Genomic DNA, 27413 nt, shown 5'->3' on the forward strand with positions numbered 1-27413 from the left:
TTGCATCTCAAAAAGATATGGCATATGAATTCTTAAATTAGACCAACAATGACATGCACCCAAAAAAGAAAAACATTCTCTCTTCTCCCTTTCTTTTCTGCTTTCTTGTCATAGAGTGTGACTAAGGAGAAACGAAAAGAATCCATGAGTGACAGAGCTGATTCCAATCAATCCTCCCCGATGGAGGGATCAAAGGCCAACTGTAGTGGACCAAACAGGGCTTTCCCCTTGGAAGTGTATTCCATCCTATTGAGATCAGCACAAACACAAGGGATGAAACCGACTTCCCACGGCTGCCATCCAAGCTATGACACTGTAACTCAGTACCACCTGCACATTTTTTTGCTTGAATCCTTAAAGTAATGATTCTCTCCATCTCCATCCCTTAAAATCCAATTCTGTCAGCTTTTCAGTGTTCAAAAATGAACTAGTTAAGATAGCACTGAGGAAAGAAAGAACACAATAAGCATATTTTATTGTGTAAGTAAGTAGATTTGAGATGGAATTACTAAAAGGTAAGCATACATGGACCCCCCCCCCACACACACAGTTGTCTTTTTGCAGTTGCACTTAAGGATTGTACTTCAAATATGGTTACACAGATATCTTCCCCCCCTCCACATTGACTGCCTCTTAATATTAGAACCGAATCTGCCACAAAATTACATGAAATAAAACAGTGAGAAACATACTTGAGAATGACTGTTGTTTACAAAACAGGTAATTTATAGTATACAATTACTGATAAGGTAGAACAAGAGTTCAAAAACTGGACTGCTTTACAAAGCACTTCTTCAAACATCAATTTTGGATTATTGCTGGAAGGTACTAAATGGTCTGTTATAGACTAATTTACAGACATTCATAGAATAGTGAAAAACGCATGCTTTAGAAACCTGGGACATTTCATGCCTTTGTGCTAGCAGAACATGAAGTGATTGGCATTTTTCAATGTAGGTTAGCAGCATTTAGAGTTTTTATTCTGGTGTACTAACTGATTCTACGTATTTTTTCTCTTTTTTTTCAGGTGATTTTTCATCTTCAGGTTTAGTCCATGGAGGGCTGTGAAACTTCTGTAAAGGTAAAAACATGGTGTATAGAATACATATATACATAAACAGAAATAAAAAAGTCTGTTAAAATTCCATGGCAATGGAATTGTCCCTAGAAAAGGGTCCTGATCTCTAAGAAAGCATCATTAACAACCTTCACAGTGCAAAACCATACAAGTCTGATGCTACATACAGCTTCATATCACTGCATATTTTATGTATATATGTATGAAAACAACCACATAGGTATTTAATATTTAATTATTTTGGATAACTCTCCTTACTCCTGCTTCCAGGGCTATACACATCACACTGTCAAATTAAGTAATTTGACTACTAATTCATTTGACTACCAGCTTTCCAAATATTTCATAGTTTGCAAGTTGTTACCAGCCAGAAATCATTTTGAACAGGTCAATTGCAATCAGACACAGACAAAGTCTGAATTAAGTAGTCTTCTCTTTTGAGACAGAACTTGGTGAAGAATGTGTAAGTATACTTTAAGTAACTGAATCTCATGAGACTTTTTAGTAAAACCCCACAAATTACTCTGGAAGAGAATACCTGAAAGCTTGTCTCTGTTTCTGCTGCTTCCAAACGAGATGTTGAATCATTACGATTCCCCAGACATGTCTTGGCAACCTGTCAATAGAAATGTCAGAGATAACTACTTCATATTTTTTCCAAAAATATTCCGTTTAAAAAAAAAAAAAAAAAAAACCCAAAAAAAAAACCACCAAAAAAAAACCAAAATACCAAAAAAACCCCAACAACAACAGCAAAAAACCAACCCAATTTGGGTCTTCTTTTAAGCCTACTTAATGAAATGGAACTAAGTTTTCATAGCTAAACTTATCCCAGACTCCCATCATCCCTGTAACAGTCTTCAACAATACAGTCTTGTGACAGCGAGTTTAACAACTTCATACTTACCCAGCTTTTTTTCTTCGTGTTTAAATCTCATCACCAATAGTGAAGTTTACTTCTACAGGTGGTCCTAGGGAACAGAAAATTAATTACAAGTGCCTTTTATGGGTGAGGAAATAGTAACAAACAGTAGAAAATCAGCATTAGTTAGAACTTCTCTATTACTATTCTCTTGGCTATACTCTGGATCTCTTAGGTATAATAATCCCTGAATAGGAATATAAAGTCACTGAATGGAGAAGTCAGGTGACTCTCAAGGCAGAAAATCTTGCTGCATTACTTCCTGTCATTTTATTCAAGAAATAATGTCATATTCTTTGCCAATATGTTTTTTAATATCTGGGAAAGCAGAGTTGCACAGCATAAATAAAATTAATTACAAAGTGGATTTTTGAACTAAGGAGATCTTCAGGTATGAAACCAGAGATTTGCTCAACACTGGAAATTCTACTGTATTTAAATCCAAGTCCCTTCAGGAGTAGGATTAAGGATGCAATAAGAAAAGGAACTGAAAGATTAAATGCAGTCAAATATTCATACTACTTGGTCATTGCTCTAAAATGAGTTCACATTGGAATTTCTCTACTTGTTTTGCTATTAAAAGTGACACATTTAAATGGAGTGAAAACTACAAGGTTTTTTTAAAGTTTTGAGTCAGCAAGACTCTTTCCAGTGTAACAGTGGGAGGGGTTTAGTCATGTTTAAGCTACTGAAGGCAGCCTCTGAGATGATGCAGATGGATTTGATGTGGGGAACTCTTTCTCATATTTTCCCACTCTAGACAGTAGAAATAAAAATTGGATTCATGTAGGGAATAATCAAGGCAGTATTGATTAAAATAAAGTCTATTGATAAAGCACCTACTCCTTTTATGACAAAAAATCAAACATCAAACAAACACGTGGTTTATGTCTTAGATAAAGACTAAAAAGTCAGATGACAGGGTAGCAATTTTTCGTAGTCTTGAAATACTTCAAAACCTTATACGTGTGGTCCTGTCAAAACTTCCATTTAAATTATTTACTCTTAATCTAGATTTAAAAAAAAATATTCCAAGCTGAATTATCCTCAGAAAAAATGAAGATTTAGGTGACTTCTAGGTGTGTGGCTTGAGGACAAAAGATATTCTAGGTCCAACAATCAATAGTATTGCAAAATGTGTAATAAAGAGGATAGAAATAATGCTAATTAAATATGATAATTTACATAGCCAGAATTTTCTCTGACTGTACCTACTAGAACATGAAATCAGGTGACCTATTTCACCAACATCATTTATAGGAGATAGGAAGCAAAAACTATTAATTGCATTAGTAAAGCTAAAGGTCAACTTCTTAAGACATATGCAAAGGAAAAAGAAAAAAACAACCCCGGTCTGCTTTAGAGAAAATAAAAGTGAACAATAAAACAATGCTGTATGAGTGAGTAGTCTTGCAGTGTCTTCATAGGCCAGACAACAAAGGCTATCTTGATAGGAAAAGAGCAATAAAGATTAAGTCTGTACTATTTCACATTTGTTCACTCAGAGATCTTCTCCTTTTAGTAGCACACCATATGGATCACTGTTGGAGAAAGACAGGGACTTTTTCCTAAGGATGTCTTTATGATGTTAAAGCATAACATATTCATTATTGACTCCTTATCACTGTGAAACATTGTATATCATTACCAAATAAATTACAGCTTGAAAACAACAACAGTTCAATAGCCAGGACTGTAACCAGCTCCTGTGGACGAGGTGCAAACACACACACACACAGAGGGCTGGGTTTAACAGAACACAAACTGAATCCCACACACATATGACCTCAGGCATATATATATATAAATACATACATATACATACACCCCCACCTGTGTGTATTTATGTGTTTTTATATGTCTATATCTACATGCATATATAAACACATAAATATGCAAACACGCATAACACATATATCTTTGTGTCCCTCAGCTAAAGATCAGTGACAGAATATAAACTCAATGAACTAGAATACCTTCCACACCCTTAGGTGACAAAGGAAGCAAAATATTAAACTTCGGCTATTGTTGTTAGTTCCCTCTATGCCAAATAGTGGATTGTTTTGTATGTTTGTCCGTCAGATTTCCTCCCATGAGAGGTACAATCATTACCAATGGACAGAATGAGAGCTCGACATGGCAGAAACTATCAAAAAGCAAAAACTATTTGCTGTGTTGCTTTCCTCAGCTTAGCATGCAGCCCAATTAACAAATTATCTGTGTGTGAAATTATGGCTATAAAATCTGCATATTGATTGGTCACGTACACCAAATTTGGGAAGTTATGGTATTCAATTGTCCTAGTAAACAGCACTGCAAAGCTGGAGAGCTTCACAGCTGGATGTATAAATGACAAAGGTGGATAAACAAAGGGTGCATCTTTATTACTGTGAGAACCCCGGCCTTGCTCTGGGGTCTCATGTGGTGGTGAAATTCCTCCTCCCACCCGTGCTTCCAAAGAAAAACTCCGCAGGCTTTAGCTGTTCGGTCTCAAGGCAGTTTATCGCTAGTTATCTAACAGATTATGTTCTTGGACTGCGGCTGTTTGATCAGCGGCCTGGGTAGAGGCACACACACCCCCTGACATCCTCTCGATCTGCTGCCTTCTTCGTCTCCCTCTCCGCCCAGGGCTGCTGCTATCTTTTATAAGATATATTACGTATAACACGTTTATAATTATTCCCCAATACCTACTACCTACGTTGCCAAGTGTTTTTCTACTCTAAACCAATCTGTGAGTGCCAACATCACCAAGAACATGGAGGTAAGGAAAAAGAAGGAGGAAGAACAGGATCAGCCCACTTTCCTCCATCTTAGAACTTCTGACCCCCATGTACATGCGTTAAAACCCCCCTGTACAATACTAAAAAAATTTCCCCTCTACTTTGTAACTACTTTTACTATACTATCTAACCTTTTGTGATTGCTTGTTCCACCTCCAAAGTTGGCAATTCATTCCATGGCTCAAACTCAAAATCACAGCTGTTTTTCAGCTGTCTGCCAGGGTCTAGAATGCCTCTGACCAAGGCCTGGAACCTCTAAAAATGTCTGAGAGACATTTTGAGTTCCCACATATTAGAAAAATTTTAACACGCCAGTCAGAACTCAGCATGTCCAGTGGCTATTGAATCATGCAACTTTACCTGCGAACAGCTGAACCATGTAAATATAAGTATTTTCTACGGCATCAACTCAGCAAATCAGAACTGGCTTTATGGTCAAAAAAACCATAACAATTTAAGGTCAAATAATCAATTCACAAGTGAACAGGAAATCAAGTTTAAATAAGTGGTATTATAACAGTTTTTGCAGTTAGAAAATCATTCTGCTGCTCCTAAAGAGCATCATCCAGATTTAGTTGACCAGACATTGGAGTTTCAGTGTTCCTGTGCATCACTGCTCCTCTTGGCTTCATAGGGCACAAAAAGCAGATAGGGAGGTTGTTTGTAAAGCACGATGGGGGAGAAAGTACTGGGTTAATTCTGAAGAAAAGAAACCAGATACAGGAGAAAAGAATGGTGCGGTTAGATCAACTGACAAACTAGTTATCTTAGTTGTCAGGTTAGGTTCACAGTTTACTCAAAGACACGTCTTATCAGATTTGCTCATGAATTTGTTACAGATCTGTACTGGGAGCTGCTTTAATCACTGTTTAGAAGAAAGATACAGAACAAGAAGTATGTGAAATGTGCATATACCTTCTCAGAAGACACCTCTGCAGTTTTTCATACGCTTTTCCTGTTTTAGATCAGTGTGCTAAGGGGATGGTTAAACTCAGATGATGTAACTTCTTATGACCTTCCTCTTCCTAGTCCTCATTTACAGAATCAAATTTCCTTTAAGGATTTTATTGGCTTGAAATTTCGTTATAAAAATGGTTATTTTTTTCTCTTATTACACCCTTTGGAAAACAATTGGAGAGTGCAATTTGATCAAAGCTCTGAAACAGATTTAAGAAAATAAAGCAAAATGCTGTAGTTGCTTAGAAACGTATACAATTTTGGCTCCAATACAGAATACCCTTTGTCGTTGAATGATTAATGAACATAGAGTGTTTTTTTATTGCAGGAAATTAAGGCAGTAAATAAAAAGCACTACCACTTCTATTTATCAGAGAAGATTCTGTAAGGACAAAGCAAAAAATCTAATAAGAGAACAAAGAATAATTTTATAAGTTCTTTGATGTTGTAGCAATACCAAGCAGGTAGTTAAAAATGAGATGTTATATGCATAAGAATTCTCTGACACGAAAAGGCAATTAAGTAAATTATGGTGTAAAAGCCATAATCCCAAAAGCTTTTGGGAAGACAGAAAAGGGAAGGAATACAGGGGGAAAAGCTCTGCAGAACTCTGGTTCTGCACAGAGACTTTCAGGAGTCAGACATAAGAAAGCATCTCCGGATAAGGCTAAGAAAAAGTAGTACTGACAAGATGCCTCTAATAAAGTACAAATAATAAAAAGAATGGAAACTTTTACAATACCAAAGGTAATTTGGAGGGGGGGTTTTGATGAATTTCAGATGCTGTATCACAGGATATTCTACCTACTTCTGGCTATTGCTGGTCCTATGCCAAATTTCATTACAGATAAATATCAGCAGCGTCTAATTTCCAGATTTGCTACTCTGTATCCCATTTGCCAATAACTTTTCATTTTTTGTATTTCAGTATTTGTTCTAATGTAAATGACACTAATTACTCTGAACAGGCATAAGCCCCATAAATACAAAATTGCAGAAAGATCACAAATTTAAGATAGAGATGCTTAGCCATACAGACTTAAAAATACCAGTTGGAACCAGCAACTAACCATTTTGCTTTATTTTTTGCCTCAGTATCTATAAGGTTGCATGTTCTTCTCTAGTTAGTCTTCACTACCTTAATTCTTTCTAAATAGAAATCACATTTTATTTATCAGAGACACAATAAGAGGACCTTTGTGAAGTTCTGAGAAAGGATTACTGAAATAATAGGTTTCTAAGCAATGCAGTTTCTAGTACATCTTCACAAATATTACTTTGAAATGCTGCATTACAACCTTAACCATCCAGCCTTAATCTTCCTTCATTTGAATGCAAGAAGCTGTAAAAACTTCAGAAAAAATGACACAGTCAAGTAATGAAAAAAACAATTAAAACTCTTCCTAAGTGTTGCATTTTCTCCAAGTGATAGTGTTCACAGGTACAAATGGCAGCTTTGACTTACCAAAGAATTAGGATCCTTTGGGTATAAATTCCTTCCGGTACTTTCAGAACTTAAAGTGGTATTTCTAATGCCACTATATGTAGGCTAATTGTAGAAAGAAGATTTTTATTTCAGTTCTCAAAGCTAATAATTTGAATTCCTTGTGCCTTTCGTCTCTCTAGGTTAATGTGAGATGATGATGATGATGATGAAGAAAAGGTTGCTAACCAATGTCATCACCTGCACTATTTTTATGGCCTGTTAAGATGGACAGGGTGTCTGTCTGCTGATGGACTAAACAGTTAAAAATACAAGCTGTTAGAAGGACAAAAAACAACCACCTAAATAAGTAAACCACCATCTCAATAACTAAAACCTTGATTTTATGGAAAGGTGAATCTTTTAGGTGTCTTTGATTGCAATACTTGATGCAGAAATTAAATACTGGTTTGACTTTTGAAATATATTACCAGTTATTTTCTTTCCCTTTCTCTTTTAATGTATTCACTTCTGTATAAAAGAGCTGTTTAAAATGTTTGATACAAGTATTTAGCCTAAGAGGAAGAAAAAGAGGAGAGAGTGAGGAGGAGAGCGTAAGAGGAAGAAAAAGAGGAGAGAGTGAGGAGGAGAGCGTAAGAGGAAGAAAAAGAGGAGAGAGTGAGGAGGAGAGCGTAAGAGGAAGAGTAAGAGGAGAGAGGGAGGAGGAGAGCGTAAGAGGAAGAAAAAGAGGAGAGAGTGAGAAGAAAGAGGAGAGAGTGAGAAGAAAGAGGAGAGAGTGAGAAGAAAGAGGAGAGAGTGAGAAGAAAGAGGAGAGAGTGAGAAGAAAAACTGAGAAGAAAAGGAAGAGGAGAGAGTGAGAAGAAGAAAGACTGAGAAGAAAAGGAAGAGGAGAGAGTGAGAAGAAGAAAGACTGAGAAGAAAAGGAAGAGGAGAGAGTGAGAAGAAGAAAGACTGAGAAGAAAAGGAAGAGGAGAGAGTGAGAAGAAGAAAGACTGAGAAGAAAAGGAAGAGGAGAGAGTAAGAAGAAAACAAAGCAAGAAAAATAAGAGTCAGAGATAAAAAGAAAAACCAAAAAAGTCAGATTAGAAAGAGAAAGGCAGAGAAAGAGGAAAGAAAGGTGGGGTAAAGAGAAAAAGAGTGAAAGACAATCAGAAAAGGAAGCACTTGAAATGAAAGAGAAAAGCAAATAGAGAGACAAGAAAAAGAAGAAATAGAGCTGAAAACCTACAGGAAAACAAATGGAGAGACTGAACACAAGGTAGGGTTCAAGAGAGAAAGAAATAGAGAGTTAGACAAAAAAGTTAAAGTTGGACAGAAAAGGAAAAAGGGTCAGAGACAAAGACAATGATAGCAAGTGTTAGAAAGACAAAGGCTGACAAAGAGAAAAAAAAGAAGAAAACATAGTGAAACCTAGATTGAAAGAGACAAAGAGACATGGGGAAATACATGTAGAGGAATGGAAGAAAATAGACAGGGTGAGAAGGAAATAGGGTTAGAGAAACATAGAGATGTCTTAGAAATGGAAACAAAGGAAAACACAGCCAGAGACAAAGAGTTACACATGGAAGGATAAAGTGAGGAATAGACTAAAGAGGAAAGTAAGAGGCAAAGGGAGAAAAAGGGTGAGAATGATACGACTCAACCACACCAAAGAAAGACAGGAGATGAATGGTGGGCAGGACAGAGGGTAAGAGGCATCATTATTAGGGCTGATTAATCTTTATTCCCTTAATTTAAACTTCAGCAATACACAGGGAAACAATGCATACAAATGCAAGTACAGAGACAAATACAACAAAGAATACATCATACCTAGGCACACAAGTACAAGTCCAATTTACATACAGCAAAATACATCAAAATACAGGAACAACTGCAAAGACAGAACAATATAATGTATTACAAGGAAAATACATATTGACACAATATAACCGTGTCTCCATTTCAGAAAAGTCCACAACACTTTTATTGTTATGACGCACCCGGAACAAAAACGGCGCAAAACGCTCCGCCGACGTGCACGCCCCCTTCGCGTTACGCACAAACTCACATTCACGGCAACTCGCTCCAGAGACTCCCAAAAAATCCTCCTGCCTGATGAAAACCCCCCCTGAAAGGCAAAGGCCATACACACAAGGTTGGAACTGCTCCACACACACACACACACACACACACACACAGCTGCAGACACAAGCACACACAAACTCTCACAGACAGACACAGACAGTCACACTCTCACACATTCTTCTGCTGACACGCTGGCTGCCACCCTTACGTGAAACGCTGCACTGAAGAATATGCTTAAACGCTTCTTCTGACCGCAGGACCTCCATGTCAAATGGTAGATTCCAGGAAATTCTGTAGGGACCCGGGGACCTACGAGACAAGGGGAGGCGGTCAGTGACTGACTATCTGAGAGCTAGGAGCTATACCAACTCTGGGCCCATCAGTGTTGTACCCCAAACCCCATAGAGAACAGATGAACGGCAAAGCTTTATAACTGCTCTACCTGAGCGTGACTACGTGCCCGGGCAAGGCAGCTCCAATCACAATTGCCACAACAGAGGTGCATACAACATAAGCCATCGTAGGTACATACAGTATAAGCACAAACAACATAAGGCAACGTAGGTACATACAGTATAAGCACAAACAACATAAGGCAACGTAGGTACATACAGTATAAGCACAAACAACATAAGGCAACGTAGGTGCATACAGTATAAGCACAAACAATATAAGACAACATAGGTAGGCGCAACATACACACATACAATAGAAGCCGACACAGGTAGGTGCAACATAAGTGCATACAATGTAAGCCGACAGAGATACAAGATACAAGAAAACCCGCCCCCAGGACTGGGACTCTCTGCCACTGATTGGAGTTGTCAGCATCTGAAAGGAAGTTAGGACTAGTGTCAAACGGCTGCAGGACAACTTAGCATCACCAAACATGTTATGTCAATCTCCCCATACAATCTAGAGCCCAACTACACCCTGCAAATGACAAATTTCAAGTCCCCAGGACTTGTGCTATTACAGGCTATGCAGCAGGGCAGAGCAGTTGTGGGACAAATACGTGCAGACACCCGTGACACAGGACAGGGAGAGAGAGCTTTTGAGGAGAAGAAAGGACCGAGAGACCCAAAGAACAGAGTGCACCAGAGACAAGTGACAGGACACACACCAGAACTGCTCTGCCCTGAGCACCTCAGCACTGTGATCAAAACAGACACTTTCCCTTTAGCTGGCCTAAGGGGACACTTCTTGCACATCCCTGCCCCCAAACCTGATCCTAAAGGCCCTCCCAGCACCCCGCTTTCACCCCCTTGCGGGCCTTAGCCCTCCACTTATCTCTCAGCCATCTGGGCATGAGAATCCACATCGCGTGCCAATGGAGGCTGCCTCGCCTGCGGGGAATGTCCTATGGTCACCGGGCTGTGGTCCCGTGCTCAGCTACAATCGAGAACACCAAACATCACTGCATGATCTTAGCTGCACAATGGACAAAACCCAGCAATCCTGCTACTCACCGTTCTCCTGAGAACGCTCGGGCCGCACACTTTGGCCAGGCTCAGAGGCTGCCACCGTCATCGCAGGGTCTGCCTGGGTTAAGAAGAGACAAAGAGACTCGGCATTGCTGAAACACGAGTGGACCTTGGCTCCCCCTCCCTACCTCGGCGACTCACCGCAACTCCTCAGCCATTGCCAAAGGCAACTCTGATGCAATCTTGAAATACAAAATTTCAAGGCTTCATCACAGAGTCCTGCAATACTTCCTGAGAGCTCACAAGCACAGGAAATCCAGGCCATCAGCTGTTGGTGACAGGGGCTTGGCATACTCTGAGTGGATTCCCTAAAGCACACAAACAACAATGGATGCTTACAATTGCACCAAAACCTGAAACCTGAGCAAGAACAACTGCTTCTGTCCACTGCTCACCTGGCACACAGGGCCTTGACTGCTGCTACCTGCCTGGACCTCCTAAAAATAAAGGCAAAGAACACTGCTGTAACACAGTCACCCTTTAGGCTTCCCCTGCAAATGCAAACAATGACTGACCTGATCATGGCAACACCCTCACCCCAGGACTGGGGCTCTCTGCCACTGACCTGAACTGTCTGTATCTGAAAGGAAGTTAGGACTAGTGTCAAACTGCTGCAGGACAACTTAACAGCACCAAACATGTTATGTCAATCTCCCCATACAATCTAGAGCCCAACTACACCCTGCAAATGACAAATTTCAAGTCCCCAGGACTTGTGCTATTACAGGCTATGCAGCAGGGCAGAGCAGTTGTGGGACAAATACGTGCAGACACCCGTGACACAGGACAGGCAGAGAGAGCTTTTGAGGAGAAGAAAGGACCGAGAGACCCAAAGAACACAGAGTGCACCAGAGACAAGTGACAGGACACACACCAGAACTGCTCTGCCCTGAGCACCTCAGCACTGTGATCAAAACAGACACTTTCCCTTTAGCTGGCCTTAGGAGACACTTCTTGGACATCCCCATCTCCAAAACTGACTCAAAAACCCCTCCTGGGGAGTCCCAACCTGGCACCCCTCTTCCATCCCCTCTGTGGGTTGTAGCTCTCCACTTATCTTGCACATATCTGGGGATGCAAATCCCCATCAGGGGCAGAACGAGGCCTCGTGCCTGTCTGGGAAGTTCCAGTTGTCACCAGGCTGTTATTTCTTGCTCTGCCAAGAGAAAGAAAACCAAACGTCAGTGCACCACCTTAACAGCACATGGGCCAGAACCTGACAATTCTGCTACTCACCGTCTCCCAAGAAGTCTTGGGCCACACACCTCAGGCGCGCTTGGATTCTGACACCGTCATCTCAAGGCACACCTAGGTTAAGGGCAGACAAGGTGACATGGCATTGCTGCAACTTGAGGGTACCCTCACTCCTCTTCCCTGCCTCACCACAACTCCTTGCCCATTCCTGTGGGTTACCAGGAGGGGACCTTGAAATGCAAAATTGGAAGGCTCTGTCACAGGGTCCTGTAATGCTTCTGGCAAGACCACACGTGCATGAAACCCGGTCCATCAGCCAGTTGGAGACAGAGGTATGAGTACACTGAGTGGATTCCCTAAAGCACACAAACAACAGTGGATGCTTACAGTTCCACCAAAAACTAAAACCTGAGCAAAAACAACTGCTTTGGTCCACTGCTCACCTGGCACACTTGGCCTTGACTGCTGCTATCTGCCTGGACCACCTAAAAATAAAGGCAAAGAACACTGCTGTAACACGGTTACCATTTAGGCTGCTCCTGCAAGTGCAAACAATGACTGACCTGATCATGGGAAAACCCTCCTCCAGAACTGGGGCTCTCTGCCACAGATTCGAACTGTCTTCATGTGAAAGGAAGTTAGGACTAGTGTCAAATGGCTGCAGGACAACTTAGCATCACCAAACATGTTATGTCAATCTCCCCATACAATCTAGAGCCCAACTACACCCTGCAAATGACAAATTTCAAGTCCCCAGGACTTGTGCTATTACAGGCTATGCAGCAGGGCAGAGCAGCTGTGGGACAAATACGTGCAGACACCTGTGACACAGGACAGGATGTGACAAACCAGGGGACAGGACAGGGAGAGAGAGCTCTTGATGAGAAGAATATCTGCAAGGACCGAGAGACCCAAACAACACAGAGTGCACCAGAGACATGTGACAGGACACTCATCGGAACTGCTCTGCCCTGCATGCCTCAGCACTAAGGTCAAAACAGACACTTTTCGCCTTTAGATGGTCTAAGGAGACACTTCTTGGACGTCCCCAATTCCAAACTGACTGAAAAACCCCTCCTGGGGAGTCCCAACCTGGCACCTCGCTTATCACGCCCCTCGGTGGGTCATAACCCTCCACTTATCTTGCACATATCTGGGGATGCAAATCCCTGTTGGGTGCAGAAGAACGCCATCTCCCTGTCTGGTAAGTTCCAGCTGTCACCTCTTGGTCTGCCAAGGGAAAGAAAACTAAACATCAGTGCACAATCTGAACAGCACATCGGCCAAAACCTGGTAAATCTGCTACTCACCATCCTCCTCAGAATGCCCGGGTTCTTGGCCCTCACACTTTGGGCGTGCTTGGATTCTGACACCGTCATCGCAGGGGACACCTAGGTTAAGTGGAGACAAGGCAACATGGCATTGCTGAAACACGAGTGGAATCTCATTCCCCCCCGACTCACCGCAACACTTTGGCCATTCCCTCAGGGCTCCCAGGATGGGACCTTGACATGCAGGATTGGAAGGCTCCATCAGAGGGTCCTGTAATGCTTCCAGCGAGATCACAAGGGCATGAAACCTGGTCCATCAGCCAGTTGGTAACGGAGGTATGCGCACTCAGAGTTGATTCCCTAAAGCACAAAATCAAGAATAAATGCTTAGAATTGCACCAAAAATTGAGACCTGAGCAAAACCAACTGTTCCTGTCCACTGCTCACCTTGGACACTCGGCCTTGACTGCTGCTATCTGTCTGGACCACCTAAAAATAAAGGCAAAGAACACTGCTGTAACACGGTCACCCTTTAGGCTGCCCCTGCAAATGCAAACAATGACTGACCTGATCATGGCAACACCCTCACCCAGGACTGGGGCTCTCTGCCACTGATTGGAGTTGTCAGCATCTTGAAAGGAAGTTAGGACTAGTGTCAAATGGCTGCAGGACAACTTAGCATCACCAAACATGTTATGTCAATCTCCCCATACAATCTAGAGCCCAACTACACCCTGCAAATGACAAATTTCAAGTCCCCAGGACTTGTGCTATTACAGGCTATGCAGCAGGGCAGAGCAGTTGTGGGACAAATGCGTGCAGACACCCATGACACAGGACAGGGAGAGAGAGCTTTTGAGGAGAAGAAAGAGCTGAGAGACCCAAAGAACACAGAGTGCACCAGAGACAAGTGACAGGACACACACCAGAACTGCTCTGCCCTGAGCACCTCAGCACTGTGATCAAAACAGACACTTTCCCTTTAGCTGGCCTTAGGAGACACTTCTTGGACATCCCCATCTCCAAAACTGACTCAAAAACCCCTCCTGGGGAGTCCCAACCTGGCACCCCTCTTCCATCCCCTCTGTGGGTTGTAGGTCTCCACTTATCTTGCACATATCTGGGGATGCAAATCCCCATCAGGTGCAGAACGAGGCCTCGTGCCTGTCTGGGAAGTTCCAGTTGTCACCAGGCTGTTATCTCTTGCTCTGCCAAGAGAAAGAAAACCAAACGTCAGTGCACTACCTTAACAGCACATGGGCCAGAACCTGACAATTCTGCTACTCACCGTCTCCCAAGAAGTCTTGGGCCACACACCTCAGGCGCGCTTGGATTCTGACACCGTCATCTCAAGGCACACCTAGGTTAAGGGCAGACAAGGTGACATGGCATTGCTGCAACTTGAGGGTACCCTCGCTCCTCTTCCCTGCCTCACCACAACTCCTTGCCCATTCCTGTGGGTTACCAGGAGGGGACCTTGAAATGCAAAATTGGAAGGCTCTGTCACAGGGTCCTGTAATGCTTCTGGCAAGACCACACGTGCATGAAACCCGGTCCATCAGCCAGTTGGAGACAGAGGTATGAGTACACTGAGTGGATTCCCTAAAGCACACAAACAACAGTGGATGCTTACAGTTCCACCAAAAACTAAAACCTGAGCAAAAACAACTGCTTTGGTCCACTGCTCACCTGGCACACTTGGCCTTGACTGCTGCTATCTGCCTGGACCACCTAAAAATAAAGGCAAAGAACACTGCTGTAACACGGTCACCCTTTAGGCTGCCCCTGCAAATGCAAACAATGACTGACCTGATCATGGCAACACCCTCACTCAGGACTGGGGGCTCTCTGCCACTGATTGGAGTTGTCAGCATCTGAAAGGAAGTTAGGACTAGTGTCAAATGGCTGCAGGACAACTTAGCATCACCAAACATGTTATGTCAATCTCCCCATACAATCTAGAGCCCAACTACACCCTGCAAATGACAAATTTCAAGTCCCCAGGACTTGTGCTATTACAGGCTATGCAGCAGGGCAGAGCAGTTGTGGGACAAATACGTGCAGACACCCGTGACACAGGACAGGCAGAGAGAGCTTTTGAGGAGAAGAAAGGACCGAGAGACCCAAAGAACACAGAGTGCACCAGAGACAAGTGACAGGACACACACCAGAACTGCTCTGCCCTGAGCACCTCAGCACTGTGATCAAAACAGACACTTTCCCTTTAGCTGGCCTAAGGGGACACTTCTTGCACATCCCTGCCCCCAAACCTGATCCTAAAGGCCCTCCCAGCACCCCGCTTTCACCCCCTCTGCGGGCCTTAGCCCTCCACTTATCTCTCTGGCATCTGGGGATGAGAATCCACGTCGCCTGGCAATGGAGGCTGCCTCGCCTGCGGGGAATGTCCTATGGTCACTGGGCTGTGGTCCCGTGCTCAGCTACAATCGAGAACACCAAACATCACTGCACGATCTCAGCCGCACAGCAGCCACAACTCAGCAATTCTGCTGCTCACCATTATTCTCTTGAGAACGCCGGGCTCCTCGGGCCGCACGCTTCGCCCACGCCCTCCTGGCAGGGTCTGCCTGGCTGAAGAGCAGGCGAGGTGAGGTGGCGTTCCCAAAACTCGAGTGGACCCTGGTCCCCCTCACTAGTAGTTCCCCCACTTACAGCAACTCCTCGGCCGCTCCTGAGGCTCCCTGGTGCCACCTCCAAGTGACAAAGATCAAGGCTTCGTCGCAGAGCCGTGTGCCGCTCCCCGAATTCCCAGGAGAGCGAAGGAGCGGCTCTGCGGCCGCTTGCAGGGGGGACTCGCTGGTACACGAGTGGACTGCCTAACGCACACAAACATGAATGGATACTGAGACTTGCAGCAGAGACACTACAGCTGCAGGCACACAAATTCATAAATAATTAAACTAACAAAACCCCAAAATTCTACCAAAATATTAATTTTATTTACCCAGTATCCAAATTGCCAAATAGATTAACAGAGACACCCTGTCCTATCCCCTCAATAACGCCTCTAAAATCTATGCCAAACAAATCCTGAAAACTAAGAAAACCCTGCCTGTATTGAAATAAAAACAAAAAAAAGTCTTGTAAACGTTATAAATTCATTAACCTAACACATCGGAACCATAAAAATATTAAACCTTTATGAACACCAGTACGCACTACCCTCGTTTCAACGTATAAAAGTAAAGCTATCCCTACTACTAACCTAACACAAATATCACAAAATATAGCAGTAAGAAAAGAAAAAAAAATAATCCTCACTATAACTAGAATATAAATTTTTTATTTTAAGCCAAGAAAAATTCATACATTCTAAACAGGAACTTCCTCAAAATCAAGTATTTCAATAAACCCAAAAAACTCTAACATATTTCAAATAACTACAAAAAGGCTAAAAAACATAAAACAATCAAGCAACCCACCACAACTATCTAAAACTATCTACAATAAACCTTCTTTTAAAAAACCCAACAAATACTTCTTACCACCTCAACAATACATCACCAGCGACACCAAACAACTCAAAATACTGTAACTCCCATCCAAAAAATGCTCTATAAACTGAAACACTAAAACTCATCTAAAACACCCACTTACCCTTCAATAACCTCCTCTAACCTACACACAAATCTAAAACCAGTAAGAATTAACTATAAACTATCATACCCTAAAGAACTCCACCATTAAACACTACTGTACCAGACTTACTATAAATCAAAAACCCCAAAACACACCACTGTTAACATCACCAAAACATTTTTCTCCATTCCTCTAACAACCAAATACAAGCCTCGATTTACTTTCACTTGAAAAACATACAATACACCTACAACCAACTGCCCCAAAAATAAAAACACAGTCCTACCATCCAGCATAAATTCATCCAAATGAAACTTCAAAAAAATAAAGCTCCAAAACATCTGTAATAATCCAACATCATTAGATGAAAAGTATAACAAAAATATTTTTTAAATCATCCAAATTCTTCTAAAAGACTATTATACCACAAAAAAGGAAAAAAAAAAAAAAAAAAAAGCAAAATCAAAAAGCATCAAAGTCCCACCAATTTCATCAAAAACAGCCAGAATGGCTCCACGAGCCAGCAAAAAAAACCCCAACCTATAAGAAAATGCCAAACCACCTCAGAAACAAACAATAAAACACAGCCCCTCTTACCATGGTATTATTTTAGTACTATGATTAAAATACACATTCTATACAAAAATGTCCTCTACCCTTCCATCAATGCCACATAAAGCAAATAAATTAACTGTTATCATACAGGACATCCATATAAAAAAAAATCTCAATCGCCCTAAAACCTTAAAAATAATTACAAATTAACCCCAAAATGAAAACTTTAACAAAAGAAACCCAAAAACAAACAACAGAAACTAAAAATACACCACCATAGAACTAACTACCAGCAAAAACAACCCCACACTACACTCTTTTCACTAACAGTTGTCAGTGAGACACATCACAAAAATGAAACAAAAATAAAAAACAGCCCTAGAGAAACCCACAAAACAAATCACAAAACCCACTAGAAAAAGAAGTCCAACCAATTTACTAAACTTCAAACCATACAACAGACCCTGAAAGCTGCTAAAAATTAAAACCGTACCTCTACACTAACTCAAAGAGTAACCAGCATTCTGCTAAGTTAGCTTTAAAAACCAAACTAATAAAGGAGATTAACAAAAACCTAAACCACTAGACAATAAAAAGAGAAGCACCCAGATAAATAACTACCTAAAAAAATCCACTGTATAAATACACAAGTTCCTAAAAAAAAACCACTGATAAAAAGCAACCAACAAATAGATCAAACTGAAACAAAAACCCAAATAAATACAGTAACAACAAAAAAAATTATTCCTAACTCAATAAACCCATAATGCCTCAAACCATCAAAATACAAATACCACCTAGAAATAAACACATCACCAAAAGAGAAATGTAACCACAAACAGTAAGTCCCAAATTACCGGTAACAATAAAACGTCCACAACAATTAAACAAACCAAATGAATAAAACCTCTATAGGAAAATTTAAAAAATGCAATTACCAAGATTAAAAAAAAAACCTCACTAATTCACTACAGCACACTACCTCAAGCCCACCAAAACAAACACAATGCACTCGCGCTAATAAAAGCCTCCACAACCGAATTGAAAAACAACCCTCTACATCATGCTACGACCCATAAAAACCAGCGTAAACCTTTAGAAACGCATCCTTAAAAAACATAAGAACCGATCAAAAAGAAATCCAACAACAACACTCAATCCAAAAAAAACCTTGTCACGAGCACCCGAAGCAACAACCGTAACAACCAAGAAGCGCCCGGGGCCCTTCTCCTACAGCGACGCCGATCAAAAGCCACCGATCCCAGGAGCTCCTCAGGAGCGCCTCAAAAGCAGCGCAGCGAGGGAGGCTGGAAGATGCGGAGCCGCGCTCCCGGCCCCGGGCGCAGCGCGGCTCCGGCAGGAAAGCGGCTCCTCCGGCAGGCAGAGGCGGCGCCGCGCCGGCAGACCCCCGCCCGCTGCCCCCGGCCCGGCGGGGCCGGCACCGGGCCCGGGGGGCCCCGGCGGCGCCCGAGCCCCGCGCCCGGAGCGGACGGAGCGGCGGCACCGGCCGGCACCGGCGCGGCGCCCGCGCCGCCTCCCCCGCCCGCCGGCCCGGCCAAAGCTCCGCTCGGCTCCGCACGGCTCGCACCGGCGCGGCTCCGGCGGGCCCGCGGCAGCCCAGCCGCGCCCAGCTCCCCTTCCGCCCCGGCCAGCCCCGGCACTGCCGGCAGGGCTCCGCGCCGCACCCTTCGCTGCCGGGCCGGGGGCAGAAGAAGCGCCCCGAATGCAGCGGCACAGCCCGATCCCCGCCCTGCCAGCGCTGCCACGGCTGCAGCTCCCTTCCTCTGAAGGCCCGACACGCTCCGGCGCTCACCTCACCCCAACGAGGGCACAGAAACGTAGCCTTCCCTTCAATCGCGTCCCCTAGAAGAGAAGAAAAGAAGCGGCTTGCCTCAAACGATGGCAAAAGGGGGCTTTTTACCTCAGTCCAAACCCCTTAAAAGGGGGGACAACAGGACTGCCCCCTCCAATTCAACCTCAGGAGGACGAAGTTTCAAAGGGAAAGGAGAAAAGTCCCGGCTGCAAAGGCGCACCGGCTCACCTGCTGCTTCTCGGCACAAAGGTTTGTCCCTCGGCTCCTCCTCAGAGCAAGGCTCCACGTATCCAGGTGGGTTTCCAGGTGATCCCCCAGACCCTGCCCGAAGCGCCCGCTGTCCTTCCAGGAGACAGCCCCGGGAGCCCCCCATAAACTCCTCTCCTCCAGCAGCTCCGTGCAAAAGCATTGCGAGGAAAACCCCCTAAATCAGCCGCCGGAGGAGCCGCGCCCTCCTCATCATCCTCACAGCCCACACCTGGGGCTGCTCTGAGCCCTCCTCATCCTCACAGCTCACACCTGGGGCTGCTCTGAGCCCTCCTCATCCTCACAGCTCACACCTGGGGCTGCTCTGAGCTCTCCTCATCCTCACAGCTCACACCTGGGGCTGCTCTGAGCCCTCCGCAGCCTCACAGCTCACACCGGGGGCTGCTCTGAGCCCTCCTCATCCTCACAGCTCACACCTGCCGCTGTTGCCACTCTCCAACAGCGTCTCTCCATCTCCAGCACACAGCCCACTTCGCACAGACACAGATCCAACAGAAATCTGCTACGGGTGTCGGCTTTTCTTAATCCATCTGGGTACACGACTAAAACATACGTGCATTGATGGTCATTGAGAGAAAGCTTTCCCCTGGAGAAAACAGTCCTTTTGCCGGCACACTTTGATACACCTTCGCAAAAAGCAGAAGCAGTAGCGAGTCCTAAGACCCCTGCCGAAGAACCCAGCCCTGTTTGGGACACCCAAAGCAGCAGACCTCGAAAAAGGAGGGGAAAAGTCAAGCTTGGAGGGGAAAAAGAGGATAGAAATACAGCAGCCTTTAAAAATGCCTGCACGGAGCAATAGTGGGAACCAGTCACATTTCTTCTTTCCTTGCTTTCTGTGATGACATAAATAGGAAGTAAGAACACGTTAAACAAAAGGCAGAGCTAGGATTTGACAGGTCTTCATTTTGGCAGGCGCCCCGAGCTCCACGGCTGCGGGGGAAAGAAGCGAAGGGGCGACGGCAAGAGAGGAGGGAGAGCGGGACATGCGAAAGGGCGGGGAGGGAGGTCGGGCTGCGGAGGAAAGCGGTCGGGGAAGGGAAAGGCCGGCAGGGCAGCAAGAGGGACGGGGCACAGAGGAGGGAGAGAGGGGGAATGGAACGGAGCAGCGGGGCAGGGACAGGACAGGACAGGAAGGAGCCGGGTTTGGGGGGGACACGGAAACGGGGGAAAGAGAGGTAACTGAACACGGGCAGGAGCATGGAGCGGGAGAGAGAGGAACAGGAGGGGATCCTCCCGGCGCCCCGGCTCCGCCCCGGCTCAGCCCCGCCCGGGCTGCTGCGCTCGGCAGAGCTCGGCTCCGTTCGGCTGGACTCGCCTCCTCGGCCAGCTTCGGCTACTTTCGGCCACGCTCGGCTATTTCCGGCCGCATTCGCCTCCATTCGCCTCTTCGGCAAAGCTCGGCTCGCCGACACAGAAGGAGGAAGGAAAATGGAAAAGGAATGGGGGAGAGAACAAGAGGGAGAAGGGAGACACAGAGGGAAAGTGTCCTTACACCTGGTGGCACCCTGACTCTGTCTGATTTCCTATCGGCCTTCAGGTCTGGAGAGTTCCTTTGGTTTTGAATTGTATGTTCTAATGAACGCCCCAAAAGCCAGAGCTATATTCTGCATGGACAGCTGCTCTTGCACGAATACAGGGAGATTTCCAGCAGCTCTGCTGGGCTGGGATAGGCTCCCATGGTAAGCTGAGAGGATGGAGACTCGGCCCCCAAGCTACAGCCACCGGGACAACTCTCCATCACGGGGCCAGGGAGCTGTGCAGGGCACAGACTCCCCTCATCCCCAGCACTGCTGTCCCCGGAGAGCCCGCTGGCTCTCTGCTCCTGAGAAACACTCTCTTCTCGCAAAAACCCAACTCCCTCACCACCTGCATCTGCTTCTTCTTCAGTATTGCCCGCAACCTTCATTTCTGCTCTCTCAAAGCACTGTTCATCTCCACCTCTTTTTCATCGCAACATCTTTCAATTGACACCTTTGAAGTGAAGAGGCCACTGAATTCTACCATTACAGAGTAAAACCACTCAGTACTGACAGAGCCTGCTATTAGTTTTAGTCCTCAGTTCTGCATTCCAAGGGATACTTTTGAAAACACACTGAAAACTCATAAAATACGTGGCATTCACTGGAGCCAGGGCTCACTTCTGCACTGTGCCTTGGCACAAACACGCTCCATCACCTGTGACATCTCTCCTGCGTTGACCATTGTTCAAAGCTTTCCTGCAGGGGCCTGACAGAGCAACAGGAGCTTGCTGAGCTTCTGTCAGGGCAGGAGCATAACAGGGTGCAGATCCTGTCCTGACCCCACCAAAGAGGGGTTTTTCCTGCATTCCTTCCTGCTGTGACACTCAATGACAAACATCCTCTGGGCCTCTATGTTACCAAATACAAGGACATGCCAACGTTTAGCGAGGACAATTTCAGCTTTCCCAATCTAAACTTTCCATATGATGCAATGACACTGTCACTTATTTACTGAGAACCCCAGCCCACGTAGCCTAGAGAAGTGTCTGTTGGCTCAGAGCAAGCTTTAGGAGCCTGGAAGAAGCTTGTTTTGATTTAGATGCCAGGCCCAAGACTGCATTTGAACTCCTGTCTCCCCACCAGAGGTTTCTAACCCTTCCCCCGTGTCACATGTGCAACACCAAATACAGCAGAAAAGCACTTCTGGGAGAAGCTTAGGAATGGAGGAAAGTATAGTTATTATACGTGTTTCATATATCTGTATGTAAAGATAGATAAATAGATAGCTAAATATGTACAGACATCTGTACACCCACCTACACCGGTATCTATATGAAGTCCTTTTTAGACCCCTCCCCAAATTTGTAAGTGATTGGTGCTTATAGAGGCAAAAAAAATGAACTTTTAAGTTAAGCCAACTGGGGTGGCTATTTGTGTCACAACAGTCTCTGAAAAAATGATGACAGCACTTAAAAGTCACCAACAGTAGTAATAATAACAACAGTAATAAAGTATTTGGCAGCTTATGCTGCTTCTTGTACTTACTGCTCAATGCCTTGCTATTTCAGTAGTTCACTATGAAGCAATAAAGCAAAAGCCTTAAGGCTGGCTTGCTTAGCTTACAAGAAGCTCTGTTCCAATTTGGAGAAAAAATAAAACTTGGAGCATTATCAGTAAAACAGAGATTCTCCCCATACCCATTAAAAATGCAGTATTTGCTCTGCAGACCTGCAAAAACTTACTTTAAAAGGTTAACTGCGACCTTTCATAAACCCAGTCTCATTTTAGCAGAAGAGTTTCCTGCTTCTCTGTGACTGTGAGATGTATCTATTAAGTTCCTTTCAAAGGCCTTGCCTGACCTATTCATTTTGCAATTGAGAGCCAAAATAGCTCAATATCAAATATCTGCAAGCACCTTAGTACTTTTGGAAGAGTGGAACTGCTCGATCAAATCCTCACGCTGACCACACTGTTTCAAAATGCAACAATGAATTACGTCATTATGTCTCCATTTGGAAAGGATTATAATGTAAAATTAAGACAAGAGCCTGCCCTACTCTGAAGGCATGGGGACAATGGGGATTTGAGTCCCCAGTATGTAACTACTGTTGCAAATGGAAGACATCTATCAAGAACAGAGACGTGCGTTACTGCACGAGATACAGTGCCCAAGTCCCAGACTTCATTAACCTTAATTAAATGGTCTTGAAACCAAAATTTTTCCGTAGCAGTTCAACGGCATTAAAAGGGCCCTCCCTCTCTGTAAACGGTTTTGATACATAAACATGCAAGCACTCCCAGAAGGGCCACATCCTTAAGGACTGCTACTATATATTTACTTTATGAAGACTCTGCCCCATCTGCTGGGTCAGCCACGCACACGGCCCCACTGCTACGCTTGAGTGTGGCACTGGAATAAAACTTTTCTTGTGTTTAGGAACAAAACCCTGTCAGTCAAATCCACAATCATTCCAGCAGCAAGTAGGGATGCACCAAACTGCTCGGGTTTCCATCCCTGTTTATTCTGGAAACTGACCACAAACTCCTACGGAGATTTTGAAGGGCACAAGGGCTTCTTGTGAAAGCACAAAGGAAAGAATAAATGACTAAACTGGTATGTTCAGAAGAATAGGTGGGAGGTTTGTACCTAAGCACATAAGGCCACAGCCTCCTTTTTCAACATGTACAATCGTAGAATCAGAGAATGGTTTGGGTTGGAAGGGACCCCAAAGCTTTTCTCATCCCATCCCCTGCAGGGACACCTTCCACTAGAGCAGGTTGTTCCAAACCCCATCCAACCTGGCCTTGGACAATTCCAGGGGTGGGGCTGCCTCAGCTTCTCTGGGCAACCTCTGCTAGGGCCTCGTCACCGTAACAGGGAAGAATTTCTTCTGTATGTAGGATTTCTTTAAGCTTTAAAGTCCTAAAGCAGAGGCCACCTCAGGCAGGCATTTACGGATGTAAAGGGTCCTTCTCAAAGGAAACTGTAAAACATGTTCAATGTTCATTAACCTTTCATATGCTGCTCACCAATTACAGAGTGTTTTGAAGAATTTTTTAATGAACGTAAATTTTAACCAAAAATACTGCAAAGCCATTATTAATACTGTATGTAGGCACAGGGTACCTGACTTGTAAAGCTGCCAGAAACCAAAACTCTTCTGATAAGATTTGCCACATTTTTTTCTTTAAATAAATACATTTTTAAAAATCATCAAATGTCCCTGCTTTATTTCACCACGGCAACAAAACAGACGGCACAGTCTCAAGTCTGTGCTTCTGTTTCCTATTACATTAATTTCTCCTACCCTGTTCCTCCCTCAAAGCAGTGAACGTGCAGGCAAAGTAATCCTGCCATTGCTCCAGCTCTATGGAGGATACAAACCTGCCTGCAGCCTCTGTCCCTCTGCTACTAGGCAGTCACTGCTGCGCCCAGGCTCTTTATTCACGGTTGTAACAGAAACACTTTCATTTTTTTCTCTTAAAAAGACACCTAACATTTCACCAGATGGTATCAGCACTTCCAAGTGCCTGTAAACCAGACTCCCCAAGCCCAGCCCATTAGCAGCTGCTCTGTGAGTGGCAAAGGAATCCAAAAATTAATTGCCTACCTTACACCGCTTCTCACCTGGTCTTGGCTACTTCCTTTCCTCAGGCTCTGGCAAGAAACCCAGACATGAATCAATTCCCCAACCACAATGACAGCCATGAAAAGCTATTTAGGCTGCTGACAGTTCGGCCCGTATCATTGGGCAGTCTGACTGAATTAGGATAGAGAATTTTAGGCTCCCCACACTCTTCTGAGCAGAGGTAGGGTGCGTTATGTTCCTGTCTTGTGGAAACCTGGCACGTGGCAGAATGGGAGTTGGGTTTGTGCATCCTTTGCTGCTTACTCCTCTCCTTACCCCCAAAAACTGGACGTGGAGCTGCAGACATCCTTTTTACCTTTGTACTGGGGAACAAAGAGGTGGCAGATCCCCACCATTAATAGCCTGTGCAGACAGACCAACAATGAAATACAACTGTACTGGGTTTGCAAGGCAAAGCTTTGGTAGCAGGGTGGGGGGCAGAGCGGCGGCTTCTGCAAGAAGCTGCTGGCAGCTTCCTCCATGTCTGGCAGAGCCAGTCCCTGGCAGCTCCAAAGATGGATGTGCTTCAGGACGAGGCTGAGCCCATGAGAAATGGTGGTGGTGCCTCTGTGATCATGTGTTTCAGAAAAAAGAAAAAAATAAGTTTCTGCACAGTTGTAATTGCAGCCAGAGGAGAGTGGAGTGAGAGTACGTGAAAGGAACAACTCTGCAGACACCGAGGTCAGTGAAGAAGGAGGGGGAGAAGGTGTTCCAGGCACAGGAGCTGGGATTGCTCTGCGACCATGGTGAGGCAGCTGTGCCCCTGCAGCCCATGGAGATCCATGGGGATGCAAAGATCCACCTGCAGCCTGTGGAGGAGACCCATGCCAGAGCAGGGGGATGCCTGTGAGGAGGCTGTGACCCCGTGGGAGGCCTGTGGAAGGAGGAGCCCCTGCTGGAGCAGCTTGTCCCTGAAAGGCTGTACCCGTGGTAGGGTGGCCCACGCTGCAGCAGCCTGAAGGGACTTTCACCCACTGGAGGGACACAGACTGCAGCAGTGTGATGGGGAGTGTTGCCTGTGGGATGGACTCACACTGCAGCAATTCACAGGGATCTGCTGCCTGCGAGACGGACTCATGCTGCAAAAGTTCATGGAGAACTGTCTCCCATGGGAGAGACCCCAAGGAGCAGCAGGGGAGCGACTGCTTTCCCTGATGAACTGATTGTCACCTCCATTGCCTGTGTCCCTGCACAGATGGGGTAGGAGGTAGAGCTGGGAAGGAGGGTGTGGGAAGATGATGTTTTTAAGGTTTTATGTTGTTTCTCATTATCCTGCTCTGACTATTTAGCCATGAATTCAATTAGTATCTCTAATAAGACTCTCTTTCGCCTGTGACAGTATTTGACGAGCGATCTCTCCTGGTCCTTATCTCAACCCTTTTTTGTATTTTCTCTCCTCTGTCCAGCTGTGGCGGCAAGTGATAAGAGAGGCTTTGGTGGGTGCCTTGCATCCAACCCACTACATGGGAGCCTGCTCCTGGATCATGGAGCAGCTCCTGCCCCACTGCTCTGGGAATTACAGCCTATTGGAAAGCACTTGCTAGCACAGCACTATGTAGAACAAAGATGAAATTTTCCTCTTAAGAGTTTCTGATAGCCACCAGCAGAAGAATGGCATATTCACCACCCCATCCTGCCACCTCGAGATGTTGGCAATTGGTGGGTTACACTGATGGAAAAAATATTTACCCTAAAAATCCTGCAATGCACCAGAGCAGAGAACTAAGCACAGAACTCATTCACAATGGCTGGAGACAAAAGAGCTACAGCTAAAGCTATCACAGCCTCTAGTCATCATGCACACCCTAAAGCATGTCTCATCTATGGCAAGAGACCAGAAACAAGCCTGGCTGCTGGCTGCTCTTGCTCCCCAGCTGATTCTCATTGATGTTTGCCTTACATAATTCCACTTCAGGGCCTTAGCTGGATTTCCATCTGGCCATCACTCTCTCATGGCTGATTCCTTCCATTTTAAACTTTTGCTCAATCCCTGTGACATCTGCTGTTTTGTAATAGCCCACACCCATCCCGGGCTCCTCTTTCAGTCTATGGACAAGCCCCCTGTCATCTGCTGAGCTCCTCTGCCACATAAGCCTCTCTGCATTCACCTTCACCAGAGGCTGCTTCAGTTCTGGCTGGACAGCTGCACACACATTGCCTCAAGTAGCTCCTCACTCATCTGTGTATGAGTATCATCAGAAACAACTATTAAACACCCAAACTGCTTTTAATTGACCAGCAGTAACTCAGTGTTTCGCTCAGTACTTATAAAAGGTCACAGTTCTGTGTTTTCCAGTTCTGACTGATAGTACCCACCACCTGTAACCCCCAGAAGTGGCAATATTGCTCAGCTGCTTTTCACATCTCTCTTTAGCACATGCTATTAAGAGACCTCATCAATTTACCTCATCAATTACACATTGAAAAGTATCTCTAGTGTCTAAAGGTACTCTAAAAGCTGGATGCAATGGAGGAACTACTTCCTGAAACTTGTGGATGTGCTAAATCAATGACTGGTCACTGATTAAAGGCTGGAGCACTCACCTTGAGCTCTAACACTTCAGCTGATCAGCATGTGCACATGAGTACGTATCGGTGCAAAGGATTGTCTTCTGCTTCAACTGACAAACTGCTGGATAGCTTTTAAATTAAAAAAATCAAAAATAATAAAATAAATAAAATCTGTATTCCTCCAGACCCAGGGGAACAAACAAGCCAGACCTTCCGGACCCAAGCCCCAGGCCCTGCCAGCAACACACACAGCACTAAGGGATGCACAGCACGGCTGGGTGCTTAGGTTACCAACTTCTGAACTCAGGAAAGAAAGGAGGAAAAGGCAAACTTCTGGATTATTTAACAGAGTAATTTCAGCAACGATCACTCTTGGTAACT

The 27413-nt window shown here is 44.7% G+C and overlaps 2 long non-coding RNA genes across 3 annotated transcripts in view; both read right to left on the minus strand.

The window, feature by feature from the left end:
- Positions 1-27413, minus strand: part of LOC144248464 (uncharacterized) — a 106941-nt gene that overhangs the window by 70683 nt on the left and 8845 nt on the right. The gene's annotated exons all lie outside the window — the stretch shown is intronic.
- LOC144248471 (uncharacterized) lies at positions 356-9632 on the minus strand. Of its 2 annotated transcripts, XR_013341753.1 has the most exons (5): positions 9460-9632; positions 1986-2049; positions 1617-1694; positions 897-1073; positions 356-442 (listed from the first exon to the last, which is right to left on the minus strand). It is a non-coding gene; the product is annotated as an uncharacterized LOC144248471 (long non-coding RNA). The 2 variants fall into 2 exon arrangements; XR_013341752.1 differs by lacking the exon at positions 356-442 and having other exon boundaries at positions 692-1073.

This window comes from Lonchura striata, unplaced genomic scaffold (assembly GCF_046129695.1).
Source record: "Lonchura striata isolate bLonStr1 unplaced genomic scaffold, bLonStr1.mat Scaffold_145, whole genome shotgun sequence".
Classification (NCBI taxonomy): Eukaryota; Metazoa; Chordata; class Aves; order Passeriformes; family Estrildidae; genus Lonchura; species Lonchura striata.